Here is a 10143-nt window from a genome sequence, read left to right on the forward strand (position 1 = left end):
CTAACCAATGGATATCTAGTACCACAGGGAAAGCAGGAGACTCAATGATAAAAAACGTGACTTGCTTGCAATGAGTCTCGTGGGTAACCATGGTGATTGGTGCGGTAACTACCCTAACAAACCCGGACCCTAATGGTCGACTGTCAAGTGCTCTGATGGGGAGTGGAATGGATAGGGGAACCAATGAAATGCCTGTGTGAGAATGCCCTGTCCATAAAGTTCCCAGCTGCGCCTGAATCGACTAGCGCCTTACACTGGGGAACTACAATGTGATCAGGAAAGTGGATGGGTAGGGTACAGTGCGCAGCAGAGGGCTCTGAACAAGTGTGGGTGTTCGATACCTGGGGTGATGCGAGAGTGCCCTGCCTGCCGCCTCCAGACCCAAAGGAACGCTGACGACATTGTGCGGTGTAATGTCCCTTTGTTCCACCAGAGTGACACTGGCGCTGTCGTCCTCCGCTCTCTCGGATCGCGACTCCACCCAGCTCCATCAGCTCGTGATCCGAGTCGGCTGGGTTGGAACGGGTAGACCCCCTCCAGGACGTCCTCTGGCTGCCAGCAGGTTGTCCAAACGGATGGCCATGTCCACCAGTTGCGTGAAGGACAACATGGTGTCCCGGCAGGCTAGCTCCCTTCGGACTTCCTCTCACAGATGGCACCGGAAGTGGTCGATAAGGGCCCGCTCGTTACACCCGGACCCAGCTGCTAGAGTCCGAAACTCCAAGGCGAAGTCCAGCGCAGTCCTCGTCCCCTGCCTCAGGTGGACCAGCCGCTCGCCCGCCTCTCGACCTTTGGGCGGGTGATCGAAGACAGCCCGAAAGAGGTGAGCGAACTCCCCGTAGTTGTCCAACACGGCTCCTCCCTCATTCCAAACCGCATTGATCCACTCCAGGGCTTTCCCCGAGAGGCAGGAGATGAGGGCGGACACCTTCTCCCGCTCCAATGGGGCCGGGCTGATGCTGGAGAAGTAGAGCTCCAGTTGGAGGAGGAATCCCTGGCAGAGAGCAGCTGTCCCGTCAAACTCCCGTGGTCGGGATATATGGATCCCTCTGGGTGCTGGGGTGTGGGTGGCTGGATCCAGTTGCCCAGCTGGTCTCGACAGATTGGGTCCTATCCTCTCCAGGCGTTGGACGATCTGGAGAACCAGATCTATCGCTTCTCCCAAGCTGGCTAGCATTGTTGAATGCTCCTGGACCCATGCCACGACTCCAGGCATGCGCTCCTCTCCCGCTGACTCCATAGTTTGGGTGGGTGATTCTGTGATGCGTGATTTGAAGGAGTCAGGCGCAGGTAAATCACAGTATACCGAGTTTATTCCGTAATCCAGCGTAACCAGTCCAGTGCGCAAAACAGGCACACTGGAACAAACATGCACACTGGGAAAACATGCACACTCCTCCTGAGTGGCGCAGTGGTCTAAGGCACTGCATCGCAGTGCTAACTGTGCCACTAGAGATCCTGGTTCGAATCCAGGCTCTGTCGCAGCCGGCCGCGACCGGGACACTCATAGGCGGCGCACAATTGGCCCAGCGTCGTCCAGGGTAGGGGAGGGAATGGCCGGCAGGGATGTAGCTCAGTTGATAGAGCATGGCGTTTGCAACGCCAGGGTTGTGGGTTCAATTCCCACGGGGGGCCAGTATAAAAAAAATATGTATTCACTAACTGTAAGTCGCTCTGGATAAGAGCGTCTGCTAAATGACTAAAATGTAAATGTAAATGAAAATACCCCGGGAATACAAAATACTGAGCTCCACCAAGCTACTAATCCTCACAATGAACAATCACCCACAAGGACAAGGGGGCAGAGGGAACACTTAAACACGTACTAATGAGGGGACTATGAACCAGGTGTGTGTAATTGACAAGACAAGACAAATGGAATGATGAGATATGGAGCGGCAGTGGCTAGAAGGCCGGTGACGACGAACGCCGAAGCCTGGCCGAACAAGGAGGGGAGGCAGCTTCGGAGGAAGTCGTGACAGTACCCCCCCTTGACGCACACCAAACAATGGACGTGAACAGGTTAAATAGGAAGAGAAACTAACATAATAGGGAACAGGTGTGCAACAACAGACAACAATCAAATGAACATAGAAACATATAACATAGAGCAGCAGCAGCTAGTACTCCGGTGACGACGAACGCCGAAGCCTGCCCGAGCCAGAAGGAAGGCCTCGGGGACAGCCAGGAGGACGCGGCGCGGGATGATGGAATTCTCTCAACAAGGAGGGATCGAGGATATCCCTCCTAGGAACCCAGCACCGCTCCTCCGGACCGTACCCCTCCCGCTCCACGAGATACTGCAGGCCCCCCATCCGACGCCTCGAATCCAGGATGGAACGGACCAAGTACGCCGGTGCCCCCTCGATGTCCAGTGGGGGCGGAGGAACCTCCCGTATCTCAGACTCCTGGAGTGGACCAGCTACCACCAGCCTGAGGAGAGAAACATGGAACGAGGGGTTAATACGATAATTAATAGGAAGCTGTAACCTATAACATACCTCGTTCAATCTCCTCAGGACTTTAAATGGGCCCACAAACCGCCTACCCACCTTCCGGCAGGGCAGGCGAAGGGGCAGGTTTCGGGTCGAGAGCCAGACCCGGTCCCCCGGTGCATACACCGGGGCTTCACTGCGGTAGCGGTCGGCGCTCGCCTTCTGACGCCTGATGGCCCGCTGCAGGCGTTCATGTGTAGCGTCCCAGGTCTCCTGCGAGCGCCGAACCCACTCGTCCACCGCAGGTACCTCGATCTGGCTCTGATGCCACGGTGCCAGGGCCGGCTGATAACCTAACACACACTGGAAAGGAGTGAGGTCAGTTGAGGAGTGGCGGTTGGAGTTTATAGCCATCTCTGCCCAGGGTAGGAAAACCGACCACTCCCCTCGCCGGTCCTGGCAATACGACCTCAGAAACCTACCCACCTCCTGGTTAATTCTCTCCACCTGCCCGTTACTCTCGGGGTGAAAACCTGAGGTAAGGCTAACCGAGATCCCCAACCGTTCCATGAACGCCCTCCAAACCCTTGAGGTGAACTGGGAACCCCGATCAGACACTGTATCCTCAAGCACCCCGTAGTGCCGGAAGACGTGTGTAAAAAGGGCCTCGGCAGTTTGTAGGGCCGTAGGGAGTCCGGGTAGAGGAAGGAGGCGACAGGACTTAGAAAACCGATCCACAACGACCAGGATGGTTGTGTTCCCTCTAGAGGGAGGAAGATCAGTCATAAAATCCACCGATAGGTGAGACCCCGGTCGTTGTGGAACGGGTAGGGGTTGTAATTTCCCTCTGGGCAGGTGTCTAGGAGCCTTACACTGGGCGCACACCGAGCAGGAGGAAACATAAACCATCACGTCCTTGGCTAAGGTGGGCCACCAGTACTTCCCACTAAGACAGGTCACTGTCCGACCGATGCCAGGGTGACCAGAGGAGTGTGACGTGTGAGCCCAATAGATCAAACGATCGCGGACCTCCAGCGGTACGTACTTACGACTCTCTGGACACTGGGGAGGAGAGGGTTCGCTACGTAACGCCCGCGTCAACCTCCCACACCACCGGTGCCACCAGACACGACGCCGGAAGTATGGGAGTGGGCTCCACGGAACTCTCCTCTGTGTCATACAGTCGGGACAGAGCATCTGCCTTAGCATTCTGGGAGCCCGGCCTGTAAGAAAGGGTGAAAACAAAACGGGTTAGAAACATGGACCACCTTGCCTGGCGAGGGTTTAACCTCTTCGCCGCTCGGATGTACTCCAGATTGCAGTGGTCAGTCAAAATGAGAAAAGGGTGTTTAGCCCCCTCAAGCCAACGTCTCCACGCTTTCAGGGCTTTGACCACCGCCAACAACTCCCGGTCCCCCACATCATAGTTGCGCTCCACCGGGCTGAGCTTCTTCGAAAAGAAAGCACAGAGGCGGAGCTTGGGTGGCATGCCCGAGCGCTGAGAAAGTACAGCGCCTATCCCAGCCTCGGATGCGTCTACCTCAACCGTGAAGGCCAAGGAGGGATCCGGATGAGCCAGCACTGGAGCTGAGGTAAACAGGTCCTTCAGGCGACTAAAAGCCCTGTCCGCCTCAGCTGACCACCGCAGACGCACCGGTCCCCCCTTCAGCAACGAGGTAATGGGAGCCGCTACCTGACCAAAGCCCCGGATAAACCTCCGGTAGTAGTTGGCAAACCCCAAGAAACGCTGCACCTCCTTTACCGTGGTTGGAGTCGCCCAATTACGCACGGCCGAAATGCGGTCACTCTCCATCCTCACCCCAGACGCGGACATGTGGTACCCTAGGAAGGAGATGGGCTCCTGAAAGAACAGGCATTTCTCTGCCTTAGCATACAGGTCATGCTCCAACAGACTTCCAAGCACTTTACGCACCAGGGACACATGCTCGGCCCTTGTAGTGGAGTATATAAGTATGTCATCAATATACACCACTACCCCTTGTCCGTGCCGGTCCCTGAAAATCTCATCCACAAATTATTGGAAGACTGATGGAGCATTTATTAACCCGTATGGCATGACAAGATACTCATAATGTCCAGAGGTGGTACTAAATGCCGTCTTCCACTCATCTCCCTCTCGGATACGCACTAGGTTGTACGCGCTCCTGAGATCCAATTTTGTGAAGAAGCGTGCCCCGTGCAATGATTCCGTCATACTAGCTATCAGGGGTAATGGATAGCTGTACTTGATGGTAATCTGATTTAAGCCACGGTAATCAATGCACGGGCGTAAACCACCATCCTTCTTCTTCACAAAAAAGAAACTTGAGGTGACAGGTGAAGTGTCCCTAAACTACGAGCATACTGCCGATCAATAAAATTCCCAGCCGCGCCTGAATCTACTAGCGCCTTATGCTGGGAATGGGGGGGGGGGGAAACTTCTGGAAAAACAATATCTACACACAAGTTAGCAACAGGAGGCTCTGGGTGAGTCGGGTGCCTACTCACCTGAGACGGTCGACCAGTGCCCTGCCTGCTGCCTCGACCTCCTGAGGACCCTCCCCAGCACCAACCAGCAGTGTGTCCTCTGCAGCCACAGTTGGTGCAGGGGACGGTCCCTCTCCCCGTCTCCCTAACCGCAGCACCTCAGAGCTCCATGGGGGTAGACTCGGAGGTGCTGGGAGATGGAATGGACGGCCCCCGATCAGAACGTCCGCGGGCTGCCAACAGGTTATCCAACCTGATGGACATGTCCACCAGTTGGTCCAGGGTGAGATCGGTGTCCCTGCAGGCCAGCTCCCGACGGATGTCCTCCCTTAAGCTGCAGCGATAATGGTCGATCAGGGCCCTCTCATTCCATCCCGCGCTGGCTGCTAAAGTTCTGAATTCCAGCGCAAACTCCTGCGCGCTCCTCATCTCCTGTCGTAGGTGGAACAGACGTTCACCCGCCGCTCTCCCCTCTGGTGGATGATCGAATACCCCCCGGAAGCGGCGTGTGAAGTCCTCGTAGCGGACAGTACTTCTGCGTCTATTCCTCCCCACTCGGCGTTGGCCCATTCCAGCGCCTTCCCCGATAGACAGGAGATGAGGGCAGACACGCTCTCGAATCCCGAGGGCGCCAGGTGAATGGTGGCCAGGTAAAGCTCCACCTGGAGGAGAAATCCCTGGCACCCGGCAGGTGTTCCGTCATATGCCCTCGGGAGCGAGAGCCGAATCCCACTGGACCCAGATGGCGAAGCGGTGACCAGTGTTGTAGGTGGGTGATTGGTTGGAGATGGTGACGGGATACCACCTCTCTCCCATCATTCCATTGTCTGGAATACTCGTTCCATGGTGACCCCATAGTGGTGCGTGTTTTTGTCACGAATGTCGGTAGAATGCGGTAGGCCAGAGTCAAGCGCAGGACACAGAATGAGATGAAGAACCACTTTACTGAGTAGTAAAGAAATACAAGCAAAACCCTCCAAAACAACAAAGGAGGAGCAAAACCCACTCACAAAATGACACTCGTACAATCAAATAAACACACACACCAAACAGTGGACGTGAACAGGTTAAATAGGAAGAGAAACTAACATAATAGGGAACAGGTGTGCAACAACAGGCAACAATCAAATGAACATAGAAACATATAACATAGAGCGGCAGCAGCTAGTACTCCGGTGACGACGAACGCCGAAGCCTACCCGAGCCAGAAGGAAGGGCAGTCTCGGCAGAATCCGTGACAAGCAGTGAGGATCAAGTGACTGTCTGGCAAGTTATTCTGGGTAGGTACACTCTAAAAAGTAAAGGATCCTGGAGGATTCTTTAGGGGTTCTTCAAATTGAAACTATGGGGGAACCCCTATAAGTTCTTTGAATAACCCTTTAAAAGGGTTCTTCAAAGAACCCCTTTGAATGGATCCTCAAATAACCTTTTGAATAACCTTTTGGGGTAAATTTTTTATCCCCCCCTATTATTATTATTATTAATAATAATAATACCCATGACAATAACACAATATTTTAGCTGTCAGTTTTTATAATGATTTTAGTGGCAAAGCAGAATATAAAAATCAAAATATGAGGTAAACTCCCAGCAGAGCCCCAAGTCAAATGGGTATATCCTCTGGTGTATTGATGTTAATGTGTTGATGTTCTCCGTATCCATAGCCATAATGATTTTGCAGTGCATGGTGATCGAACAGGTTTCCTGTTATTTTCATCAGAGGTGTAGGGAGGGTGAAGTCTGTGAATCCAAAAAATAGTAATTATACAGATGTTTAACAAAACATGCACACAACAGTATTCATACCTTGGTTTTTGTGGTAAATGTGAATGGAAAAAACAAAATCAATTTAGATCATACAACGGACAAACCTTACCTTCAACTGAGGAGATCTTTAAAAATGTAGTTATGTGCCTGCACCTGATGTCCTTTCAAATCCAAATGTTTCAGTTGGGCAGTTAGGTTCCTGCAAGAACCCCCACCAACTAAGGAGGTTCCTCGATGAACCACACCTCCTATGGGGTTCTTGGAAGAACCTTTTGGGGGCAACTTTCAGTGCCAAGAACCCTAAGGTTCTTCAAAGAACTTTAAGGACTTTAGAAGAACCCTTGTTGAACCCCTAATTTTTAGAGTGTACAGCATACAATGATATCCTAGATTATTCTGTTCTTCCAACTTTGTGGAAACAGTTTGGGGAAGGCCCTTTCCTGTTTCAGCATTACAATGCCCTCGTGCACAAAGCGAGGGCCATACAGAAATGGTTTGTTGAGATCGGTGTGGAAGAACTTGAATGCACAGAGCCCTGACCTCAACCCCATCGAACACCTTTGGGATGAATTGGATCGCCGACTGCGAGCCAGGCCTAATTGCCAGGCCTCACTAATGGTTGTGGCTGAATGGAAGCAAGTCCCCGCAGTAACGTTCCAACATCTAGTGGAAAGCCTTCCCAGAGACTGTTACAGCAGCAAAGGGGGGACCACTCCATATTAATGGCCATGATTTTGGAATGAGATGTTCGACGAGCAGGTGTCCACATACCTTTGGTCATGTAGTGCATCAATAAGAAACGCAATACACATTAACGCACAGTCCCTCTACTTAATGTAGCTGGCCATTTTTATTACTTTGCTCAAATAGCCATTTTGTTTTTAAATAATAATGTAGACACATATATTTGTAAGCCCTGGTTTTGAACCAGCCTTGTATTACTGTACATACAACTAATATATACCTTCCAAAACAAAACTGTACATTGTCTCTACATGAATTCCTCCTTGCTCTTTCCCCATGCTAGATGATGCTGGGAATGTACAGCTTGTTTGCATCCCAAATGGCACCCTATTCCCTATGTAGTGCACTACTTTTGACCAGGCCCATAGGGCTCTGGTTGAAAGCAGTGCACTACAGATGTAGGATCTTAATTTGAGCCAGTTTGCAACAGGAAATGTGAATTATTCTGTGGATTATAATTACTGGACATTTTTGTAGGGGTTGATATATTTTTCGTTAGGGCAAATCAAGTTTGAAATTTCAAAGTGGAAATCACAAACTTTAGAAGCCTGCTTAAAACTAAAATACACTACAAGTTTGTATTTTCAGCAACAATAGAGTGATCAAATTAAGATCCTACATCTGTATATAGGGAATAGGGTGCCATTTGGGACATAACCCAGAAGAGAGAAGAGAATGCTCCTCCTATCAGGAGGTATTCTTGACCAGTTGATGGCAGGGTTGTTCATTCATCTTCATTCAAAACTATCAACATTGCAATTAAACATATTTCTTGAACATGGCATCAAAAATACAGACAAGAAAAACAACATTCTGTACAGTTTTCAGGCAAGGATAGGATAATACAGATGTAGGATCTTAATTTGAGCCAGTTTTATAGAGCAGGAAATTAATCCTACAGCAACAGGAAATGTGAATTATTATGTGGATTATAATTAATGGATGTTTTTTTGTAACTGTTGATACATTTTTCGTTAGGGCAAATCAAGTCTGACGGTTTAAAGTGGAAATTACAAACTTTAGAAGCCTGCTTAAAACTCAAATACACTACAAGTTTGCATTTTCAGCAACAATAGAGTGATCAAATTAAGATCCTACATCTGTATATAGGGAATAGGGTGCCATTTGGGACACAGCCCAGAAGAGAGAAGAGAATGCTCCTCCTATCAGGAGGTATTCTTGACCAGTTGATGGCAGGGTTGTTCATTCATCTTCATTCAAAACTATCAACATTGCAATTAAACATATTTCTTGAACATGGCATCAAAAATACAGACAAAAACAACAACATTCTGTACAGTTTTCAGGCAAGGATAGCAGAATACAGATGTAGGATCTTAATTTGAGACAGTTTTCTACAGCATGAAAATAATCCTGCAGCAAAAGGAAATTAACGTTTTTTGTAGGGGTTGACACATTTTGTGTTAGGACAAATCAAGTCTGACATTTTAAAGTGGAAATTGAAAACTTTAGAAGCCTTTTTAGACCTTGAATACACTACAAGTTTTCCTTTCTGCTGTGCAGGAAAATCTCAGCAACAAAAGAGTGATCAAATTAAGATCCTACATCTGTAAGGGCTCCCATGAGTTACTAGCTTTACTGATCAGCAGTTCAAGCAGACAGAAAACACTTGTTATTTTTCTTCAACTACAGTTAAGACCTCAATTAACCCCCTGTGGGGTGAACTATCCCTTTAATTGTTGGGTAAGGTTGCTACTGAAAAAGCACTACAAGGTGTTTCCAGACAGTGAGAGAAGTGAACACTGATGGTTGAAAGGAGACAAACACTTGAGCCAGGCGAATCAATTTGATCCAATACAATGCTTCCTGGATACAGTTGCCATGGTGGTGCGTCAACGGAGACAAGAGGGGGACAAGTGACTTGGAGGGGTTGACACTCTGAACAAACCTTTAATCTAACAGGCATAATTTTGCCTTCATCAGGTCACAATCAAGAAGAGAGGGAGAGGGGGAGATAGACAGAATGAGGGAGAGACAGGAAGAGAGACAGGAAGAGAGACAGGAAGAGAGACAGGAAGAGACAAATAAAATAAACCACCTGCTCTGACAAATAGCATGTTAAAAGCACATTTTGAAATGCGTCCCAGTTGGGTGTCACCTTGGCCTGTGGGGCCTGTGAGTTCACAACAACCCCTTAACCCCTTAATGTCCTCTAATCCCAACACAGCCCAGGGATACTTTTACTGCCAACGGAGGAAGTGGGCGTCAGAGCTAACTAACTGCTTTCAATGGCTTCTCCCTGCAGGGCGACACAATGCAGTGAGAGTGAGAGAAACACCATTGTAAATACAACCCATATTTATGTTTATTTATTTTCCCTTTTGTACTTTAACTATTTGCACATCATTATAACACTGTATATAGACATAATATGACATTTGAAATGTCTTTATTCTTTTGGAACTTTTGTGAGTGTAATGTTTTTTGTAAAATGTTTTATTGTTTATTTCACTTTTGTCTATTATCTATTTCACTTGCTTTGGCAATGTAAACATATGTTTCCCATGCAATAAAGCCCTTAAATTGAATTGAATTGAATTGAAAGAGGAGAGAGACATAGTCTGAGTCCCAAATGGCACCCCAGAGACACAGTACAATGCAGTGACAAGGAGAGGAGAGAAGATAGAGAGATAGAGGAGAGAGATAGATAGTTGAAGAGAGAGGAGAGAGGACAGAGGAGAGAGGAGAG

This window comes from Coregonus lavaretus (assembly GCF_964263955.1).
Source record: "Coregonus lavaretus genome assembly, contig: HAP1_SCAFFOLD_1524, whole genome shotgun sequence".
NCBI classification, from domain to species: Eukaryota; Metazoa; Chordata; class Actinopteri; order Salmoniformes; family Salmonidae; genus Coregonus; species Coregonus lavaretus.